The sequence below is a fragment of the Zootoca vivipara genome, chromosome 10 (genome assembly GCF_963506605.1).
Source record: "Zootoca vivipara chromosome 10, rZooViv1.1, whole genome shotgun sequence".
NCBI lineage: Eukaryota > Metazoa > Chordata > Lepidosauria > Squamata > Lacertidae > Zootoca > Zootoca vivipara.
Window position 1 is genome coordinate 61,909,622 of NC_083285.1, and position 23,925 is coordinate 61,933,546.

General features: G+C 48.1%; 1 protein-coding gene across 1 annotated transcript in view; it reads right to left on the minus strand.

The window, feature by feature from the left end:
* Window positions 1-23,925, minus strand: part of PROSER2 (proline and serine rich 2) — a 39,254-nt gene that overhangs the window by 12,671 nt on the left and 2,658 nt on the right. The gene's annotated exons all lie outside the window — the stretch shown is intronic.

A 23,925-nucleotide genomic window follows, 5' to 3' on the forward strand; every position in this document is an offset into this window, starting at 1 on the left:
GGCTTCTGCCCAGCTGATGTTCCTGTGAACCCTCCCACCCAAAAACATCACACAGAAGGGGCACTCCTCAAGCCATTGCTTCTCATCAGTTCCCCCGACAACTCTATACTCTACATTCAGAGGTTCCCCACCCCTCATACAAAGCCCACAGCTTCGGTTTAATGTTGCCAGCCCCCTTGGGTAGTGGTATATTCAAAGGCAGGGTAGGAACACTTTGGATAAATTGTTGGGTTGGCATCGGTCTCAAGAGACAATGGAGTGAGCCCCCAGGGGTGGAGTCAAACTGCTGTGTTAACAGCGCCAAGGGGAACGCTCCGGGGCACAAGGCTGTGCTGTGCGTATGGAGGTCCTGGGTAAGGTAAAGGACCCCTGGACGATTATGTCCAGTCAAAGGCGACTATGGGGTTGCAGCGCTCGTCTCCGCTTTCAGGCCGAGGGAGCTGGCATTTGTCCACAGGCAGCTTTCCAGATCATGTGGCCAGCATGACTAAACCGCTTCTGGCACAACAGGACACCGTGATGGAAACCAGAGCACAAGGAAACTCAATTTACCTGGGATGCCCAGATGACAAGACACCGCCCCCCTCAGCCCCGCTGATGTGGTCCAAAGGAAAGCAGAGCAAAACGTTTGGCACCAGCTTGGCTGTAGGAGTTGGCGGAAGGAGGCGGACAAGGCCCCACCCAACTGTCTTAGGGACTCCACTTTGGCTTTTGCACAGAGTTTATTCCTTAGCCTTTTCTTCTCCCGAAGATAGCCTCCTTTCTCACAACATCTAATCTTTGGTACTTGGGCTTGCTTGCTTTCCTCTCCCCTTCTCATCCCTTTTTCCTTTCGTGTCATGTCTTTTGGGATTGTTTTAAGCCCAAGGGCAGGGACTGTACTATATTTTTTTTATTGATTTGGAAGCTGCTCTGGGAGCCTTCCTGGCTGAGAGCAGGGTGCAGTGCTTTGAACAAAATAAACCGGCACACCCCCAGTTGCCTCCCCAAGCCTTTCAATGCACCTCTCCAGCAGATGGGACAACACCCCCCTCCCTCCAATGGTTCACCCAGCAAGTGCCATTCCCACAGGTCTCGAGACCTAGGTATGAACAATGTGCGATTCCATCCGTTCCCTAGACCATTCCCTGCATTTGCTATTTAAAAACGCCGAAGCAGGGAAGACTCGCAGGGGAGGAGAGGAAGGAACCCAGAACTCCTCCTACAATCTATTTCCCCCACGGGATGCCAAGACAATTGCCTAGGTAACCAACCGGGGCTCGTATTAAAGAGCATCTCTCCGAGATGGAACAGCAGGCTTGCAGGAAAGCTCTCCTCTCGACCTTCAGTTGCATTAAAAATTAAAGTTATTCGCAACAGGGCTTAAGCAGTGGGTCGTCGCTGAACTATTATGGAGGTATTAGAAGTGTCTGCGTACATGGACCAGGATGAGGGAAGACAGGGGCCCTGCTGTGAGGTTTGTGGGGCAGGGGAAGTGGGTCACTTTGCCCCACACTAACCCAGCACTTGAAGCAACAGGCTTTGCTTCAGCACTCCAACCACCCACTCACAACTCAGCCATGTGCACTCCACCATGCCACTCACTGCTAAGAGGGTTCGGGATCTTAAATCCATTTGCAGCCACATTCAAGGGCCATATCCAAGGGATGGCTCAGTCAGTAGAGCACGAAGCTCTTCATCTCAGGGCCGTGGGTTCAAGCCCCACGTCGGGATAAAGATGCCTGCATGGCTCCCTTCCAGAGAAGAATGGCAGATTAAATGGATGGGACTATGCTGAAATGGCAAAAAAAAATGACCGGAAGAATTAGGAACCAGGAAGATCAAAAATTTTAAGAAGGAATGGGAAAGATATATAATTTCCCTTAAAAATCATTGCAAACAATTAAAATTATTAGTAGGATCGGAATGGTGCTTGTAGTTGAATGTTGGACTATGGTTGTAATGGTGATTTAATAGAATTGGATTCATAGAGAAGATGCAGGAGGAAAAAACAGAGACATAAGATTCTTATCTCCTTATACATGATAAAGCGATCTTCAGCCATCTCAACCCTTGCTTTTTCATGCAAAACCATTTGCAGTCGTTTTCAGTCATCAACAGCTATCAGTCAGTCAATCACCCACTTCCACCACCCTTCTGAGTGATACCCCCTCCCCACCCCACCCCCTCCCCACCCCTTCTCCACATAAGCGCCTGGGGACTTCTATTTCAGTGTATCTGAAGAAGTGTGCATGCACACAAAAGCTCATACCAAAATAAAAACTTAGTTGGTCTTTAAGGTGCTACTGAAGGAATTTTTTTATTTTAGGAGGAAAAAAGTTAACATAAGGACCCACAAAGGAGAGGAGGGAAGTCAATGGGAATTTATGAAATTCTCTTTTTGTTTTGATTGTTTGAAGATTTCAAAATTTGGGGGAAATATTTTTTTTGGCAAGGGGCTGGACTAGAAGACCTTTGGGGGGTCCCTTCCTCCAACTCTACGATTCTAAGATTCAAGGTCATATTTTCTCTCGCACATACGCAAAATTACTTCCTGGCTACGGAGCTCTTCCCCCCCCCACACTTTCTTCCCCTCTGCATCTCCACTTTCCTGCTGCTTATTTAATTAATTTATTCGAAACAATGACATGTCGCCATTCATAAATACACACACGCATCAGAACGCATTACCTGCAAAACGATACAATTTAAAAAAGTACAAGAAGCTACAAGAAGCAGAAATCAGCTAAGCCGGTACAGCATGAGACTCTTTAACCTCAGAGTCCTGGGTTCAAGTTCAGCCATGAAACTCAGCTGGTGGCCTCGGGGCCAATCACTCACTCTCAGCCTCACCTACCTCTCCCAGGGGTGTTGTGAGGTTAAAATGGAGAGGGGAAGAGAACAATGTATGTTCAGCTCCTTTTAACCTTTTCCCCATGGGCTCAGGACAGCCAGCAGCATTTCCCACACACCCTAGATGTTGATTATTCTGTTCCCCAAGGGGCTCACAATCCAAGGCAAGCAAATCTAGCAATAAATGACATTTTGCTCCGGCCAAGATGCAATCTCTCATAAAACAGCTTGTTGCGCCTTCCAGGAAACTGGGATTAAGAGCTTTGCTGAATCAGCAAAGTTACTCCCAAGCCTGTTTTAAGATGATCCAAGGGCAACTTTGAATGTTGAAGCCGAAAAAGAGCGCTGGCTTTAACGGCAGCGAGATCGGTTCTTCAAAACGGGAACTCATCCAAAGATTTAAGATAAGCAACATGGGCTTCAGTGAAACAAATATGGGCTGAGTACATTTAAAAATAGGTTCTAGTTTGGTGGGAAATGTTTTGGGGTGTGGTTGTTGTTTTTTTAAGAAAGAAAGAAATCAGTCAACATTAAAAGGACAGGACTATTCCAGAATGACAGCGGTACACACAGAAAGATGTCAGCAGAAAATGAACGTTTTATAACTGTGGGAAGCAGGATTCTAGACTAGAAAGACCCTTTGGTCTAATCTGGCATGTTATGTTACTTGGAACAGGGAACAGGGCCGCCATCTTGTCTTTCATCGTGGCCCAATATTCATTATTGGGGCCTCATCCGCCCCAACAATTGCTGTTGTGGCTTATCCAAAAAAATGTTGGGAATTGTAGCTTGGGGAAGGCACCAAGGATAAGGGACCCGAAGCACACCTCACAGAACTACAGTTTCCAGGATTTTCTGGTGAGAGAGAATAATTGTTAAACTGGGCAGGTCCTTAAGGTACGGTGTGAGATGTGGGGAGGAATCTTAACCCAAGACCCTCCAGATGTTGCTGGACTCCAACTCCCATCAGCCCCAGCCAGGATGACCAATGGTCAGGGACGATGGGAGTTGAAGGGCCCAGTCTTATTCAACATATTTATCAATGACTTGGATGATGGGCTTGAGGGCACCCTGAGCAAGTTTGCAGATGACACCAAATTGGGAGGGGTGGCTAATACCCCAGAGGACAGGATCACACTTCAAAATGACCTTAACAGATTAGACAACTGGGCCAAAGCAAACAAGATGAATTTTAACAAGGAGAAATGTAAAGTACTACACTTGGGCAAAAAAAATGAAAGGCATGAATACAGGATGGGAGACACCTGGCTTGAGAGCACTACATGTGAAAAGGATCTAGGAGTCTTGGTAGACCACAAACTTGACATGAGTCAGCAGTGTGATGCAGCAGCTAAAAAAGCCAATGCAATTCTGAGCTGCATCAATAGGAGTATAGTGTCTAGATCAAGGGAAGTAATAGTACCTGTAAGCAACAGCAATGGCTAGCACACAGTCTGTGTGTAAATAGTGAGTTTTATTCCAAATAGACAAAACAAAGGCAAGTAACCACAAGAAAGACTGCAACTTCCTGCTCAAGACCACTAGTTAATCAGATGATGACTCATCTAGCTCTCTAGCGTGAGTCCACCTCCTTTTATTCCTACGCTCGAACAACGCCCTCTGCCTCTCTCTCTGTAATTGCCATTTCCTCTTATCCTGTAACCCTCCCCTTCTACGTTCCTGTAACTTTAAAGAACTAGGACCAGACTCGGACAAACTCTCTTCTGAGGTTTGAGTTATTCCTGCCATTTGCTCACCCCTCCCAGCCAGTTCCTTTATCAAAGCAAGCCTCCCTTCCAGTTCCGGGCTATCAGCCAAGTCCGACAGCTGAGCCTCATTAGTTATCGGCTCTAACCTAACATCATCCCCCCCTCTAGGGGCCTCCTCTCCTTCCTCCCGCCTCCGCACTTCCTTACTTGGGGCGTTATGAGATACCTCCCACCATTCTCCCTCTTCACTTCCCCAATAACTGCAACCCGGTTGCGACTCTTCTACTTCTTCCTCCTCTTCAAACCCACCATTCACTTCAGCTTCCCAGTCTGCCTGTTCTGCCTGCTCCTCTACCCAACCCCGGGGTTTGGGTTTATTAGGGTACCTATGGTGAAACTCTCTCTGCAGCCTAGATGCATGTATATCACTCGCATTCACCCATGAGTTCTCCTCTGGTCCGTACCCTTTCCAAGCCACCAAATACTGTACCCCCCTGCCCCTTCTACGAGAGTCCAATAGCTGAACCACTTCATATTCCGGTTCACCCTCCACCCAGATGGGCAAAGGTGGTGGCTCCTTCCTCTTCTGATACCGGTGTCTTGGCGTTACTGGCGATAAGAGTGACCGATGGAACACCGGATACATCTTCATTGAAGTCGGTAAACGTAACTTATATGAAACAGGATTTATTTGTTCCAACACTTCGAATGGCCCTACCCGTTGCGGCAGTAACTTCTTACAACGTCCCTTGCTCGGCCAATCTTTAGTGGATAGCCAAACTTGGTCCCCTACCCTTATCTCCTTGCCCACTTGCCGGTGTTTATCAGCTTCTGCCTTATACAGAGCCTTCGCTTTTTCTAGCTGTTCTCGCAGAATACTGTGCAACGCTTCCATTTCTTCTGCGAACTGTTCAGCTGCAGGCACTGCCAGTCCATCTCCCTGACCTGGAAACACCCGTGGATGTCGCCCATGGCAGGCAAAAAATGGCGTCTGCTGTGTAGAAGCATGCACAGCATTATTATAAGCAAACTCAGCCAACGCTAGTTTCCCAACCCAGTCATCCTGTTGATAATTCACGTAACAACGTAGGTACTGTTGCAATGTCGCGTTCGTCCGTTCGGCCTCTCCGTTTGTCTGAGGATGCCGAGCCGATGAGAGGCACACCTCCACCTTCAGCAATTGCATCAGTCTCCTCCAAAACTGGGAGGTAAACTGCGTTCCCCTATCAGACACAATCTTCTGCGGCAATCCATGCAATTTGAACACATGTTCTATGAAGAGTTGCGCGGTCTCCTGTGCCGACGGTAATTTCTTGCAAGGAACAAAGTGTGCCATCTTGGAGAACAGATCTACTACCACCCAAACCACTGTCTGTTTCTGCGACTCGGGCAAATCAGTGATAAAGTCCATAGCAATGCCTTCCCACGGTGCTTGTGGTGTGGGCAGTGGTTGAAGTAGCCCGGCTGGTGTTTCGCGAGGTCTTTTGGACCGTTGGCACACTTCACATGCCCGGACATACTCCTTGACCTCCTCCTGCATCCGTGGCCACCAAAAATCCCTTGATACCAGACGTTCCGTCTTCCACTGCCCAAAATGTCCTGCTGTTGGACTGTCATGGCATTGTCTCAGCACCCTCGCACGAAGCTCTCCCTCTGGCACATAGAGAGCTTCCCCCTTGTACAGCAGCCCTCCTCTCTCAGTAAACTCCTTCCCTTGGACTTCCCCCTTACGTATTGCCTTCCTCTTCTCTTGAGCGAACCCATCCTTCTGCGTTTGTTGGAGAAAGTCTGACCATTCTAATGCCGTCATTGTTGCTAGCTGCAGTTGTTCGGGGCTCAGGATCAATCTCCGTTCTAACCCGGTCTCTATTTCGGAATACTCCGGTTTTCGGGACAATGCGTCCGCCCGCTGATTCTGAGCACTAGACACATACTTAATCCGGAAATTGAACCTGGCAAAGAATTGCGCCCACCTAATCTGTCGTTGGTTCAATTGACGAGCCGTCTGCCAGTACTCTAGGTTTTTATGATCAGTGCGTACCTCCACCTGATGCTGCGCCCCTTCCAAGAAATGCCGCCAAGTTTGTAGAGCATCCTTTATTGCCAACAACTCTCTCTCCCATATAGTATAATTTTGTTCTGACGAGTTTAATTTCCTTGAGTGAAAGGCACATGGTCTCAGTTCCCCTTTGTCATCTTCCTGGAGAAGCACCGCCCCAATGGCTTTGTCCGAAGCATCGGTTTCCACGACCATCGGCTTGTACGGGTCTGGATGAGCCAAGTATCTTTCCTCTACAAACAAGTTCTTAAGTCTCTCAAACGCCCTTTGGGCTTCCTCAGTCCATTTAAACGCCTTTTTGCCTTTCAAACAATCTGTTATCGGTGCTGTAAGGCCTGAGTACCTTGGTATAAACTTCCGATAGTAATTGGCAAACCCCAAGAATCTTTGTACATCTTTTCGAGTCTTGGGTCTTTGCCATGACACTACTGCCTGAACCTTTGCTGGATCCATGTGCACCCCCTCTGGGGTGATTCTATAGCCTAAGAACTCCACTTCTGTTACGTGAAAGTGGCATTTCTCCAACTTAGCGTACAATCGATGTTCTCTTAGACGCTCTAACACTTCCTTCACATGTTGTACGTGTTCTTCCAGACTCTCCGAGTAGATTAATAGGTCATCTAAATAAGCAAGGACCGAACGATCCAACAAGTCGGACAACACGTAATTAATAAATGCCTGAAAGGTGGCCGTGCCCGACTGTAGTCCAAACGGCATGACAAGATATTCAAATGTGCCGTACCTGGTGTTAAAGGCCGTCTTCCATTCATCTCCCTCTCTTACTCGTATCAAATTATATGCCCCCCTCAAGTCCAGTTTTGTAAAAATTTTAGCCGACCGTAATCTTTCCAGCAAATCCCCAATTCGTGGCAACGGGTAACGACTGGGAATCATGCGCTGGTTGATCTTCCTGTAATCAACTACAAGTCTTTTCTCAGAAGTGTTCTTCTTATCCACAAAGAAAATTGGAGCTCCTCCCGGAGTCTTGGTAGGCCGTATGAAACCCCGTTCCAAATTTTTTCGCAGGAACTCCCTCAGTTCTGCCAACTCCACTTCTGACATAGCGTAGATACGGCTGGCGGGTATCTCAGCCCCTGGCACCAGATCTATTTTGCAATCGTACTGGCGATGCGGTGGTAACCGATCTGCCTCCTTCTCGCAGAATACGTCTCTAAAAGACTTATACTGTGGGGGTATTTGTCTCTCTTCCCCAGTGAGCGGACCACAGTCTGGCGTACCATTGGCCTCACCATTCTTCTCCGCCCTGATTCCCAAACAATGTAGTCGGCAATACACTGACGAAAAGGTCATCGATCTCTGGCCCCAGGAGATCATCGGATCATGACGGGATAGCCAACTCATCCCCAAAACCACGGGGTAGGAGTTCAACCTGGTGATATGGAATGCAATGACCTCTCGGTGTCCCGGCAGTTCTAGACCAATTGGCATTGTGGCCTCTGACACACAGCCAGACAGCAACACTCTACCATCAATTGTTCTAACTTCTAAAGGTTCTTCCAATGACTGTGTCTCTATTCCCAACCTGCTCACCAAGTCCATGTCTATAAAATCAGTCGAGGCTCCAGAATCAATAAGAACTTCCACACGCTCGCCCCTTCCATCTGGGGGTCGTAGCATTGCGAATGCTGTAATTACTGGTAAGATCGGTCCAGGTGGAAGCCCTTTGGGTCTCTTTTCCCCCAACCCGAGGCCTCCAGAACGGGCTGGGTCATCTCGTTTCCCGACTGCTCCACTATGCCCTCTCCAGGTGTTGTTACATTTGTGCCAGACAGCGCACCTCGGTTTCTTCCTACAGTACACTGACGAGCCATGTGATTGGGGGAGCCGCAGATAAGGCACAACCGATCTCTCCACCTTCTCTCTCTCTCAGCGTGTGTAATACTAGGTGTTGTACCCCTTCTGATAGAACTACGTTGCATGGGTGCTTCTTCCTCCACCCTTCGTGAATCCGGCAGCTCTAAGGGCACAAATGTCCTGCGGCTCTCTGACCTTCCTTGGCCCCTACGCAACCTGTCCAGCGATTGGAACCTCAGGTCTAGTTGCAAGGCGACTTGTGCCACCTCTTCCAAGGTCTTCAACCCAGGATTTTTTGCCAACTCCACCCGAATCTCTTCACTGAGTCCCGCCTTAAACAATCCAACCAAGGCCTTTCCTTCCCAGCCTAGTTGTCTAGCAAGTCTCACAAAAGAGGACCAGAACTGTGCTACAGTTCCCTTTCCTTGCTTAAGGCTCAAGAACTCCTGTTCCCACTCTGCTTCTTGTGCAGGATTCCTGAACATGCTATCCAGAAGCTTCAAGAAGGCTGATAAGTTGGTGAGCACTCGGTCATTAGACATTAGGTAAGGGGCAATACACTGCCGCGCCTTCCCTTCCAAAAGCCCCACCACCAGGGCCACTCTGGCATCATCATCTCTGTATTCTTCTCCCTTAAGCCTTAAATAATACAAGCAGGAAGCCCGAAATGAATCATACTCTGCACCGCTCCCACTAAAACGTGGGGGAAGGGGAACAAAATTCTTTGCCACTTGCCTGCCAGATAAGTCAGAGAGTTGTCTTGCTTGTTCTGAGGTCACTCCTTCCAGCCGTGCTAATCTTGCCTTCAACTCTTGGTTCTCTGCCCAGAGAGCTTCAGTATTATCTTCTAACTTCATCTCCATTGCTGTTGCGCCGACTGATAAATCCCCAGCCGGTTGCTGCTTCCCCTTTTCTTCCATTCTTGCTTAAATCCACATGCTTCCCCTTCAGCAGCAAGTGAGATGAGTCATGCTGTAAGCAACAGCAATGGCTAGCACACAGTCTGTGTGTAAATAGTGAGTTTTATTCCAAATAGACAAAACAAAGGCAAGTAACCACAAGAAAGACTGCAACTTCCTGCTCAAGACCACTAGTTAATCAGATGATGACTCATCTAGCTCTCTAGCGTGAGTCCACCTCCTTTTATTCCTACGCTCGAACAACGCCCTCTGCCTCTCTCTCTGTAATTGCCATTTCCTCTTATCCTGTAACCCTCCCCTTCTACGTTCCTGTAACTTTAAAGAACTAGGACCAGACTCGGACAAACTCTCTTCTGAGGTTTGAGTTTGAGTTATTCCTGCCATTTGCTCACCCCTCCCAGCCAGTTCCTTTATCAAAGCAAGCCTCCCTTCCAGTTCCGGGCTATCAGCCAAGTCCGACAGCTGAGCCTCATTAGTTATCGGCTCTAACCTAGTCAGACCTCACCTGGAATACTGTGTCCCGTTCTGGGCACCACAGTTCAAGAAGGATACTGACAAGCTGGAACGTGTCCAGAGGAGGGCAACCAAAATGGTCAAAAGCCTGGAAGCGATGCCTTATGAGGAATGGCTTAGGGAGCTGGGTATGTTTAGCCTGGAGAAGAGAAGGTTAAGGGGTGATATGATAGCCATGTTCAAATATATAAAAGGATGCCATACAGAAGAGGGTGAAAGGTTGTTTTCTGCTGCTCCAGAGAAGCGGACATGGAGCAATGGATTCAAACTACAAGAAAGAAGATTCCACCTAAACATTAGGAAGAACTTCCTGACAGTAAGAGCTGTTTGACAGTGGAATTTGCTACCAAGGAGTGTCCTTGGAGTCTCCTTCTTTGGAGGTCTTTAAGCAGAGGCTTGACAGGCATATGTCAAGAATGCTTTGATGGTGTTTCCTGCTTGGCAGGGGGTTGGACTGGATGGCCCTTGTGGTCTCTTCCAACTCTATGATTCTATGATTCTATGTGTGGCTAGCCCAGTTTGAATTCACTACTGACACTATTATTGGGTCAGTTACAGGATGCAGAATATACCTGTCAAAAACAAACCATCTGTCTGAATGAACACTTATTCCTAAAGGGAATCGCAGTTGTCGTTTGGTCATCTCTGCCAGTCATAATATGCAGTAGGGCTGCCATATGTACGGGAATCGGGCAGCAGAATGACGTCAGGGCGGATTTCGCTAAATCAGCAAAACATGGGCACATGGCAGGGGATTTTCACTTTTGGGAATATGGCAACCCTAGGTAACTGAGTGCCAGCAGCAAGGCCCCAACTTTAAAAATAAATAAATCATGTTTTCCACGTGTGCACTGAGCGCTAACACACCGTCTTGCGCATTTGGGACTAATTGTTCCAAAGATACACAAACCCACAGTTGCAGGACTACATCCATAGCTTAACATCCACCAGGCTCACGCCTGTGACATCCATAGTATGTTAATTACAGGTGAGCTGCCAACTCATCCAGGCCTTCAGGCTGTGGACCAGCTACCAATGTAGCCTTCAGTGTGAAACTGGTGTGTGTGTGTGTGTCACGGCCTCCCCGAGTCATTCAAAGGTCAAAGCTTGGCACAGGCTGCAATTTTGCACCTTGTTAGTTCATCTTGTTTATCCTCTCGACAGGTGTTTAACCTCGCAGAAATTATTTCAGGAACTAAGCTTAACTCCTTCACCTTAGAGATCTCTGTGCAATTTTTCTCAAGACGGTAAATTTCCTCGAACTAATTGGAGCTGTAGTTCATCAGAGAGGCACAAAGTGGTTTTCCTGTAACGTCTTGCTCTCACATGTATGTTGGCTTCCTTTTGGGATACCAATATCTTCGGGAGAAGGAAAGGCTCAGGGGTAAACCCTACACAAATCTGGAGCGGAGTCCCTAAGACTGTTAGATGGCGCCTTGTACGCCTCCTTCCAGCAACTCCTGCGCCAAGCTGGTGCCAAACGTCTTGCTCTGCTTTCCTTTGGACCCCATCAGTGAGGCCGAGAGAGGGGTCTTGTCATCTAGGCAGCCGAGGACCTCCAGACACACTGCCCAGGCTTGCGCCTCGGGGAGGTCACTTCGGGCGCTTATAACACAGCTTCTAACACAGCAAAAACAACCCAGGAGGCAACAGTTTTGAGTTACTGGCCTCTGTAGCCACAGCAGGTGTTTGACTTCACTCCCAGAGGCACACATTCCATGGATGCCAACAAGAACAACAGTAAAGGTAAAGGGGCCCCTGACCATCAGATCCAGTCGTGTCCGGCTCTGGGGTTGCGACGCTCATCTCGCTCTATAGGCCGAGGGAGCCAGCGTTTGTCCACAGACAGCTTCCAGGTCATGTGGCCAGCATGACAAAGCTGCTTCTGGCGAACCAGAGCAGCGCACGGAAACGCCGTTTACCTTCCCGCTGTAGTGGTACCTATTTATCTACTTGCACTTTGATGTGCTTTCGAACTGCTAGGTGGGCAGGAGCTGGGACTGAGCAACGGGAGCTCACCCCATTGCAGGGATTCGAACCGCCGACCTTTTGATCAGCAAGCCCTAGGCTCTGTGGTTTAACCCACAGCCCCACCTGGGACGTTGTTCAAATACAGGTTGTCTTCGAATAGTGGCATGACCTCTGTAAGGCAAGTTAGTGGCCAGCCTGCTTTTCAATTCACCAAAACAGAGACCACAGAAGGACACAACGGAAAGTGTGCATATCTACGCTGCAGCTATGGAGCTGCCCTCCCCCCAGAAATTCACAACAGCCCCAGCATCTTTCAGCGGCACGGCTCAGTTATGACGGTAGCACTTACTTAGGGTGGATCTACACACAGGAGTAAAGAAACACTATGAATAAGTCAGAAATTAAAATGACAAAATAAAAAACGCTATGGGAAATCGCTTAGTTGGTTTTTTTTGCTCTCCAGCACCATCTGGTGTTGCATGTTTAGAATGCATTCAAAACGCTCTTGACTAATGTAATTGAGTCCTCTGTGTACATAATAAGACTCGCTTACGGTCCAAGATGCAAGCAGTTCAAGAGAGCAGCCCATGGGGAAAACAAATTGAGGAAGAGGTTAATTCTGGGATGTTGAGAATGATCCAGACAGGCACAGGCAATAAGTCAGCACGAGAACAGAGAGCAGAGAGTGTCACAGATGCTACAGAAATCTTAAGACTGGCAATAGGCTTGGAGAAGCAAATCTTGTCCAACAAGCTCCCGATACACATTTTCCAGAGGCGAGTCCAGTGTATTTACAGGGACAAGGACCAATGGGATGGCTCCCCGTAGCTGCCCAATTCCAGGCCCTGCAATCTCTGGGTTGGGAAGGAGTTTTTAAAAATCCTGGAGGAATTACTGCCCCATGCCTGAGGGTCACTTTGCCAGCTAAGGCCTCCGACAAACACATCCACCTGGGAGCAGCAAATGGTACGTTTTAAGCCTGTTCTCCCTCCTTCCTAAAAATATTACATTCCATTACAGCATTTCTTCTTGCTGCATTTAATATTCACTCTTAAGGTTCCCCCCAAAAAAGGTTTGGTGGCAATTAAAGGCAGGCTTTTCAAGAACTTAGTTAGGCACCAGGAAACTCAGCTAAACACCGCTGTACGCTCCTGACTCCTTTGCTAGTTAAGTTAATGTGTTTTGAATGCTCAGATCTATGGTCTGGTAAGCAGACAGGACCTGTGCTTCCCTCATTTGGTCTTCCGGAGCTGGCAGCTATGCTCCATTTGTGCTGAACAAATCCCCCATTTAATTGTTTTTACATTATCTAGCCTTTTAGTTTTCATTCTCATCCCACTGCCAGCTAATTAAACCGGATTCTGCGTTGCCTGCCGTCTTAGGGTTTTAACGGCGATCAGATAATTCCATTTCATTCTAAAATATCTCCATTTACATTGATTTTCAGCTGGACACAGACCAAGGAAGGTTACAGTGTAATCGCCTTGAAATCCTCCACAGATGACAGGCAGAGAGCCTGGAGGCGGTTGGAGGATGGATGGCGGCTAACAGATTGAGGTTGAATCCTGACAAGACAAAAGTACTGTTTGTGGGGGACAGGAGGTGGGCAGGTGTGGAGGACTCCCTGGTCCTGAATGGGGTAACTGTGCCCCTGAAGGACCAGGTGTGCAGCCTGGGAGACATTCTGAACTCACAGCTGTCCATGGAGGCGCAGGTCAATTCTGTGTCCATGGCAGCTGTCTATCAGCTCCATCTGGTACGCAGGCCGAGACCCTACCTGTCTGCAGACTGTCTTGCCAGAGTGGTGCATGCTCTGGTTATCTCCCGCTTGGACTACTGCAATGCGCTCTACGTGGGGCTACCTTTGAAGGTGACCCAGAAACTACAACTAACCCAGAATGCAGCAGCTAGATTGGTGACTGGGAGCAGTGGCCGAGACCACATAACACCGGTCTTGAAAGATCTACATTGGCTCCCAGTACGTTTCCGAGCACAATTCAAAGTGTTGGTGCTGACCTTTAAAGCCCTAAATGGCCTCGGTCCAGTATACCTGAAGGAGAGTCTCCACCCCCATTGTTCAGCCCGGACACTGAGATCCAGTGCCGAGAGCCTTCTGGCGGTTCCCTCGTTGCGAGAAGCCAAGTTGCAGGGAACCAGGCAGAGGGCCTTCTCGGTAATGGCGCCCGCCCTGTGGAATGCCCTCCCACCAGTTGTCAAAGTTTTTAGAAGACATCTGAAGGCAGCCCTGTTTAGGGAGGCTTTTAATGTGTAATCAATTATTTTATTTTTCTGTTGGAAGCTGCCCAGAGTGGCTGGGGAAACCCAGCCAGATGGGCAGGGTATAAATAATATATTATTATTATTATTATTATTATTCTAACAGCGTTAGAAATTCAGACATATAAACTAATTGCCAAATGGCACCTTAAACCTGAGTTGCAGTTGCCACAATGGTATGTCTGGGCTCCATTCCCCACCCCAGTGAGGTTTCTTATTTTTGTTATTATTATTGATTTCATTTGCAGACCACTTTATATTTTAAAGGAAAAAATCTGAAGGTGGTTTACAACACATTAAAACATCAAATCAAACAATCCATAACAAAACAAATCTTCTAGGCTTCTAGGAAAGTATTTCAGATCCTCCTTTTAGTGACATTTTGCTTTCCCCATATTTATTTACTAACATAATTTATAGAGCTGCCCCATAGCAGAAGTACTGGCTAGGAAGTCAGTGTAGTGGTAGCGTGTTGGACTAGGACTTGGGGGGTCAGGGTTCGAATCCCCACTCGGTCATGAAGAGTGACCTTCACAGTCACAGCCTCTTGACCTACCTCACAGGGTCGTTGTAGAGCAGGCACCCCCAAACTTCAGCCCTGCAGATGTTTTGGACTACAATTCCCATCTTCCCCGACCACTGGTCCTGTTAGCTAGGGATCATGGGAGTTGAAGGCCAAAACATCTGGAGGGCCGCAGTTTGGGGATGCCTGTTGTAGAGATTAACTGAGGAAGGGTGTGAACCATGGACTCCAGGGAGGAAAAGGTGGAATACAAAAGCAATAAATAAGCTCTTCTGCTGACCTGCTTAGGAAAGCTGGAGGAAAGATGTCGGTTGCCAACAGTGTTAGGAACTCAGATATATAAGCTAGGTGCCAAATGGCACCTAAAACCTACAACAGAATGTCTATTCGCCAGGGGGGTTGGACTAGATGACCCTCAGAGTCCCTTCCCACACTACAATTCTATGATTCTGTGACCTCAACAACATTGCTTGACTGTAGCATTTACAACAATTCACTTGCCCCAAGGAGAAACACACACAAGGGAAATGGCATTTACTCTAGACTAAGGCGGAGGTTTTTAAACTGCAGCCCCCCAACCTGGCGCCAAGAAATCTCCACGTAGTTGCAACTGGACCTGCGCCAGAAGCAAAATGCACCTGGCCCCCGGCTAATTTCGAACACTGCTTCCCTTATGTTTTTAAGTCTGTTGGAAACTTACCGGTAGCAGTTAGTGCCTGAACTGCACCTCAACCCTATAAGTTGTTGGTGTTGCAGGGATGAAGAACAGGCAGAAAGGAAACATGCCATTATCCACCCTCCTTTTCAGAACACGGTTAACCATTACATTGCCTGCTTTAACATTCGCAGGGAAGGAAATCTTAGCTGAACAAGAGCCAGCTTTTGACAGAATATGGATGCAAGGCATTCTAGGAAGCTGGCGGTCTTAAGGCAGCTTAACGGTACCAAGAAGCCAAAGGAAGCCTGGGCGACCTCAAGCCACCTGCCTTGCCTTTCTGTTTCATTCGAGAGAGCAGCCGCTTTGCAAATGTTTTTGTATTGCCACACCAGGAGCTGGTGGCAGAGCCGAGAAAACAAGCAACACAAAAATCCCCTGAAACCGGAACAACCTTATCAGAGCAGCAGTGCACACAAGTTCAGCCACAGTCGTGCAATTAGAGAGTGCCACAAAAAATGTCTTCATGGAGATATAAACCACATCCTAGAAATCACAGCAAAATGCAGTGAAGTAGAACGCTAAGAGAAATGATTTTATTTTTTTTCCTCAAGGCCAGGGGAAGTTTTTAAAAAGGCTTCATACGGTGCTAGAAAGATCAGGGGTAGGCAACCTAAGGCCCGGGGTCGGATGCGGCCCAATCACCTTCTCAACCTGGCCCACGGACGGTCCAGGAATGTTTTTACATGAGTAGAATGTGTCCTTTTATTAAAATGCCTCTCTGGGTTATTTGTGGGGCCTGCCTAGTGTTTTTACATGAGTAGAATGTGTGCTTTTATTTCAAACTAGTGTCATTCAGCCCATTCAGTAAACGGGTGCTAGCCGGGCAAGAACAGAGGGGAAGCCCTGGGACCGCGCAGGTGTCACCTCCGTCGAGCGCCTGAGGCCCACCGGCCCCTCCTCCGCCTCCTCCCGAGTGGCGACGGCCTTCTCCACCTCCCTGCTGTGGCGGAGTGACGCGGGGCGGCGAGGCGGGAGAGCGAGGGACGGCGCGCTTACCTGAGGCGCGCTGCGGGAGGCGGCGGAGGAGGGGCCGGTCTCTGCGCTCCAAGTATCTGCGCTCCAAGTCTCTGCGTCCAGTCCCTGTGTCTGTGGGGCACATGCGCAGTAGCGCAGACACAGGGACTGGACGCAGAGACACAGGGACTTTATTACATAGGATGCATTTTTGGGTTATTTCTGGGGCATAGGAATTCGTTCATTCCCCCCCCCCAAAAAAAATATATATAGTCCAGCTCCCCATATGGTCTGAAAAAGGTTGCTGACCCCCGCATTAGATTAAATGTCAGGGGGCTTTCTTGGAGGGGGTGTCCCACACCCAGTGGAAGGGTGGTGGTTATTATTGAAGATTTCTGAACTCCTTTTCATAGAATTGCAGAGTTGGAAGAGGCGCTAAGAGTCATCTAGTCCAACCCCCTGCAATGCAGTAGGGGCAGATACTCCTGCTGAATTCACAAGACCTATGTTCCTGCAAATCAGGAATGGAGGAACCGTGGCCCTCCAGATTTTGCTCGACTCCAGCTCCCATCAGCAACAGCCAGCATGGTGAACAGCCAGCATGATGGGAGTTGCAGTCCAACAACAACTGGAAGGCCACAGGTTGCTCATCCTGACTGGGAAAAACACAAACAGCTTACCATTTCACAGACTGATAGAGTTGTAAGGGGCCCTGAGGGTCATCTAGCCCAACCCCCTGCAATGCAGGAACATTTTGCCCAACGTGGGGCTCGAACCCACAACCCTGAGATTAAGAGTCTCATGCTCTACCAACTGAGCTATGGAGGTATTATACAAGTGATGGGTAACCTCAGGCCTAGGGCCCAAATCCAGACCTCTCTAAGCACTTTGAAGTCTCCACGCCATCCTCGCCTGGCTGAAAGGTGTCTTTGAACTCTCACAAGTCTGCCTTGCTTGCTTGGGTAGAGGGAGTGGGGAGGGGGAGGGTGTAGCACTGCCCTGCTGTGTGCATGGAAAATTCACATTTGTCGCTCTGGCAGCGCCTGAAAGGCAGACAGAAAACAGCCTGGGGGGGGAGCCACCACCAGAAAGAACCTGCTACCATATTTTACCTTCAAGGAGATGGCGGAACCCAGAGCAGGGTCTCTGTTGAAGACCTTGCAGAACCACATTTGTAAACCTATGTATTGCAGATATCATACAGTTACAGGTAGGTAGCCGTGTTGGTCTGCCGTAGTCGAAACAAAATAAAAAAAATCCTTCCAGTAGCACCTTAGAGACCAACCAAGTTTGTTATTGGTATGAGCTTTCGTGTGCATGTGCACACTTCTTCAGATACCGTACAGGTTATCTCAAACGTTGCAGTTTACAAGACACAACCAAGTTTAAACACCAATTGCACTTGAAAACAAGCAGACTCTTTTGATATGCTTTTCGGTGACAGCATCAAGGTGGATTAGCTGCTCACATAGCATACTGGACACAGAAATATGCAAGACACCAGAAGACACCCAAGCAAACTATTCAAGGGAAGGGCTGTAAGTCAGCTGTAGAGCATCTACTTTGCGTGCAAAGGTCTCTTTCTCCGCCCCTCCAATCCTTTCATCTGCCTTCTTTCCCACCTGATATGCAGGGGCAGCTGAGTCCTGCTGCCTACAGCTGGCAGAAAATGGAGCCAACAGATAAAAAGTACAGGCAGCATTCCTCATCTCTGAATTTACAAGGAATTTTAAAGTAAGTGCCAAAGTCTCCAGAGTGCAGCCTGGCAACCTTATCCCGAAGCAAGCAATGTCTGGGTGTGACCACACCATGGAGTAACGGACACCTGCGTGAGATAAACTCTCCAAATAAACCGATTTAAACCTTCTTACGCGGCTGCCTTTAATGCCATGCGCAGCACTAAATCACAACGATGTCTATTTTTAAAATTGAGGCACTGTTCAAATCCGTTTAAATCAAAACATGGTTTTAAAAGTGAAAAAGGGGGGGTGGGGAGAGTTGGGAATGCGCTGAGATACTAATAGTTTTTACCGACACAAAAATGCTGGCAGGGGAGCAAGCTTTTAAGCAGCACAGAAAGCCTCGTCTGGCAGGAGACTTGTTAGGAAATTGAAAGCCAGCAAACCCTGTCCGCATCGGGGATTTGTCGCCCCCAACCTTGTTGCAATTTTATTGGGAAGGCTGAGGAACAATTCCTAGGACAATCTAAACTGGGAAGGAAAATTCCTGGACCGTTTAGAAAGAAGGCTTGACATTTGTGACGGAAGTGTACTGGGCAAGAATAATTTGCAAGTCTCTAGAACACAGCCAAGGTTGTCGTAGGAAGATCGATCTCTCTGCTATCCTTCTGTCTCACAAGGTTGTGTTTATTGTTGTTTACCAATTGGATAATTGGACAACTTTCTACATCTTGCCCCCACCTTGCCCCTCCCAAAAAAACCCACAAAACTTTAACTAAACTCTCAGCACTTGGAATATTCCTAGTTCTGCTCAGCAGACGGCATCTCTTTGGGTTCCTTACACCAGTGTTTCTCAACCTTTTTTGGGCCAAGGCACACTTGTTCCATGAAAAAAATCACGAGGCACACCACCATTAAAAAAGTTAAAAAATTTAACTCTGTGCCGCCCTATATTGACTATATAATTATGACTGTAAGAAACACTTGCCAATTGCTGTGTTGGTTGCAATCTCCTGTAATAAGGCTTCACAAGCTGCTGATTTCTCTGCCAGCATAATCCTTTGCTCAGCAAGTTTCAGGTTGAGCTCATCCAGCCAGCTTCTTTAAGTTTGTCTAAAACCCCCCTTCCGTGGTGGTGGCTGTTGAGAGCTGCGCTCGCTCCGCGTCGTGACCCGACCGGCTTCCTTTCCGGCGGGTCAGTGCTGCTTATTGGCGGCCGCCAGGCACGTGACAATGCAAATCGCCCTTCTCGTTGCCGCACGTCGCGGCACACCAGCCAGCGTCTCGCGGCACACTAGTGTGCCGCGGAACAGAGGTTGAGAAACGCTGCCTTACACTTCTGCATCCATTCCATCAGTTAAAATAAAAAACAATTGCTTGGGGGAGGGGGTTTTAAAGGAGAGACAATAGTTCCCAGGTGCAGATTTTCCCCACTTCACTCCTCCCGTAGCTTGAATGGGAGCAAGAAACCACAACCCTTGGTTTAGCATTACATCTGAACAGAGGATCCTGGTTTGTGTCACTCAAACAAACTCTGATAAGCCAAGAATAAACCTTGGCTTCCCATTGTGGTTTGTTTGGCGCATAAAGCAATTATCGGTCCCCTGAGCGGACACAAAGTCAAGGGTTGTGATCTGTTACTCACACCAGAGAGGAGCCACCTGAACATTCAGAGCAAACTGTTAGCGGTGGTTTTGCTGTGATGTGTAAACACAGGCAGTTTTGACTGTTCACCAAAGATGCAATCCTATCCTACTCTCTCTCTCTCTCTCTCTCTCTCTCTCTCTCTCTCTCAAGCGGGAGGAAGTAGACCTGCAGAGGATTGTGCTGAATTTATTTATTTTTAAATAAATATATTGGCACTAACCCAAAATACTGCCCCACCCAAAACATTAGCCTACAGAAAAGAAACAAACAGTCCGACTGCAAATGGCCATAAGGACAAAGTGAAATCTTTGACCAGCAGCAGCATTTAAAATGCCAATGTATTATATTTAAAAAATAAAAGAGAGAGCATTGGGAGTGGGGAGGGCAGGGAGAAGATTAAAAGGGCAAGACACAGGTTTCAGCAAAACAAGCTCAGATAACAGGTAGGTAGCCGTGTTGGTCTGAGTCAAAGCAAACTGGAAAGAGAAGTTGCTGAATTGGAACTCATTACCAAGCTTAAAACCATGGAGCCACCTGGGATGAATAAAGACATAGGATTCTTATCTCATTATGCATGATCGAGCTTTCTTTAGCGCCTCAGCCCTTGCTTTTTCCCCACAGGACCAATTGCAGCCATCAGCAGTCGTTAACAGCCATCTACAGGTTTACCACTCCCATCAGCCAATCACCCATTCTCCCCCCCACCCCCACCCTCTGTATATACATAAGGGACTGATGCTTCTGTTTCAAGAGTATCTGAGGAAGTGTGCATGCACACGAAAGCTCATACCAAAATAAAAACTTAGTTGGTCTTTAAGGTGCTACTGAAGGAATTTTTTTATTTAAGCTCAAATAAGAAAGTGAACCATGTCACATTAGGGACAGAGAAGATTTAGAGCTACGGGTCAGATTTAGTGACAAACCTACTCTAAAGTAGGCTGCCTCTGTAAAGGGTTAGATCTATATATAGCTGCTGCTCTATGTTATCTTACATCCAAGCTCATTTAGAGGCAAAATGCCAAAGGTAGGAAGCATTGCAGGGTACGGTGTTAAACCAGGGGTGAGGAAGCTGTGGCCCTCCGGATGGAAGTGTAAAGCTGAAAGGGACCCCGGGGGTCATCTAGTCCAACCCGCTGCTGGACTCCGATTCCCATCAGCCTCAGCTAGCATGGTCAAGGAGGATTTGAATCCAGCAACGCCTGGAAAGCCACAGGCTCCCCACTGGCGCGCTAAACCTTTCGCACTGCGTCCCACGAAGAACGAAGAAATCAACAAAGGGATAAATAAAGGCAACTGCCTTCCTTCAATCCCAGGCATCTTGCAGTTGGCCCTTTGGTAACACTCTCCTCCTGAAAGCATCCTAAAATCAAAGCTACCTGCTATGAAGTGAGGTTCCCAGCTTTCAGAAAGTAAGAGTCCCCTTGGCCATATCTCCTTGAAAATAGCCCATTTGTCTCAGTGGGGCAGAGTAATAACTCAAAAGATATTTCACAGCAGCGTACAGTGAAATGGTTAAAACATCAAACACACAAAACAAATGCGGACACACAATCAAATTCATTTTCTAAAAGCACCTGGTGAAACATCAGTTGCTGGGTCTGCCTTATAAGAATATTGTATGGGCCACAGATATATCTGAACCACTGCGAGAGCTGCTAAATTCTAACTATCGGTGAACGAAACAGAATAATGCAGAATAATAAAGCTTTCAGAAAGTAAGAGTCCCTTGGCCATATCTCCTTGAAAATAGCCCATTTGTCTCAGTGTGGCTCCGAGACCAGAAGCAAAAGGAAAAAACTAACCTAAGGGAGCAGTTTTGGAGAGGCATTTTGCAGAAGCAACCTGGCAGGCACGGGAAGGGTTAAGCACCCACTCTGCCTACAGATGCTCCCCCATGCGTCCCCCGCTCCCAATTTTCCATTATCTCAGGTTTGGAAACACATGTTTGCTAAGGTTAACAGGTATCTTCTACAACCCCTGTTGCTCATTCACTGGTGAGCACTAGACTTTTCCGGAATGCCAGGAGTTAAGCATTTCTCTCTCCAAAGCCGTGGTCTGTGAAATTCCAAGAGAGGGGTTGGGCCGAGAGGGTAAACAGGGCTGGACGGCTGGGATCTGCCCAAAAGAGCCACCAGCAGCATGAAAAGAGCATTAAATGATAGGCGGAGGTGGCGAACAAGGATAACAGTTTGCCAGCTTGGGGGGGGGGGCGCTACTGGAAATTTAGCCTTGCAAAGGCTTCCTTTGTCCAAAATCTCCCTAACCAAGGGCCGGTGCAGACACCTCGCAGAGTTAAATATTAAATCAGCGGCTGAATGACAAACAAACCAGGGCTTGTTTTGCCCAAAGGAGAGTGAGCACCCACAACAGAGGATTGTAACCACTCTGAGCAACCTTCGGAGTGCAGATTTGGGAATTCAAGAGGGAAAAGAGAAAGTCTAGAGTCTGAAAAGGACAGGGTGAGATCTTCTAAGCCAGGCCGACAAAGTGGTGAGAAAGCATGCAAGCTTGCTGCGTTTCACCGAATTTTTCACCAGGAAAGGGAACTTCCATTCTGTCTCAGTAGTTTCCACGAAACTAAAAACGTTCCCAGCCCGAGGGCCGCATTTCCTCGTGCCAGGGAACACATGCCATTGACCGGCAAGGCAAGAACCAAGGATAGATATGGCCAGGAGCTAAATTGCAAAGAGCAACTTGACGCGAATCTCAGCTTTCCACAGTAAGACCACATCCCAGCCATGCAAAAGCCTAAGATTTCTACACGCATACTCCTCTCTCCACACGGGCAAGCAGGAGGCATTATCCTGGCTCAAGAGCACATTCTGGCAAGGCAATGGAGAAAGAGGGCAAGGGGCAGGGCTTCAAGGCAGCTCTGGGGGCCACACAGAGAGGTCTAGAGGGCCACACCTGCGCCATGGGCATAAGGTTCCCTCGCACCTGCTCTGCACCAATTCCCACAGGCTCATGAGTAAATCTTGCATCTCCAGGCTTCGTTTTCTTGGAATAACATGGGGTGGGGGCAGGAGACGGACTCTTTAGTAAAGCGGGTTCTCCATCATGGAGAGCACGTGTTGCGGTGGGGGCCAGAATAAACCACCCTGAATTTGTTGGGTGGGGGCTAATGAGTTGGCCACTGTTCTGATTGGCCCCTGGCTGTAGTTGGGGGGAAATGCATGTTGCAATTTCGGTGTTCAGCCATTGGGGTATAAAAGGGCAAGCACGAGATTTGTGTTTCTCTTTGGTTGCGTTTTCAGGATCACCCACCCTCCCTCCCTGTTTCTAGGCCTCTGTGTTGACCTTGCTGTGCCTCTCATGGGGTCGCCTGTTTTCAGGGGCCTGGTAGGAATTTTTCCATTTGGCTGATTGGCTGGTGCCATCTGGTTTTTGCCTACTGCATAGCAAATAGTCACAACTTGTAAGGTTGGCGGTTAGGCATTGGTTATTGTGGTTGTATTAGGGGTCTTGTTGACTGTGTTGGCCCCAAAAGTTAATGCCTGAGTTGGGGAAATTCCAGTCAGGAATACAGGGGCTCGATATGCAGTGTCCGTAACCCCCGGCGGGGGCCAGGGCCATGTGAGAGCCCCTGTGAACCTGAGGGGAGAGGGGAGGGCCAACACACCCGGCTCCCTGTCTCTCCCTGTAGGGTTACCCCCGTTGACAAGGCTAGTTTAATTCTGTCCTTAGGGGACAGTTGGAGAACTAATGCCTACGCAACCACTCACATATTTTGTATTTTAATAAAGTTTTGGCCAAATTCATGCCAAAAACCCAAAACTAAAATTCTGCCTGTGATGTGAATTAGTTCTTGAGGGGTGGTTTCGGGGACCTCCACACGCAAAGTAAACCCAACACAGCCGGTGCAGAATAATTGCTAGGTGGAAACTCGGGTCAAAATGTTGGAACACTAGAAGTGGTCTAAGTTATACCAAGTCAGGCCATGAATCTGTCTAGCGCCATAGTGTGGACAATAGACGAGAAGCATCTTTCCGGTGTTTCAGATACAGGATCTCTCCCAGCCCTACCAGGGGATGCCGGGGATTGAACCTGGGACGTTCGCCATGCAAGGCAGATTCTCTACCATTGAGCTACAAGGTCCTGCAGACTTAAGTGTGGGGCTCAAGTCTATTTATCCATCTAGCTGAAAGCAGCTGTCCTTGGTCTGTGGGCTGGGAAATGCCTCTGCCTACCTACCACCCATGCTCCATTAAAGCTGGAGATGATGCTAGGAATTAAAATTGGGAACCTTCTTCACCTAGCAGAAGCTGTAGCAGCTGAGATGCTCGCCAGCGTAATCCCCACTAGAAGCCT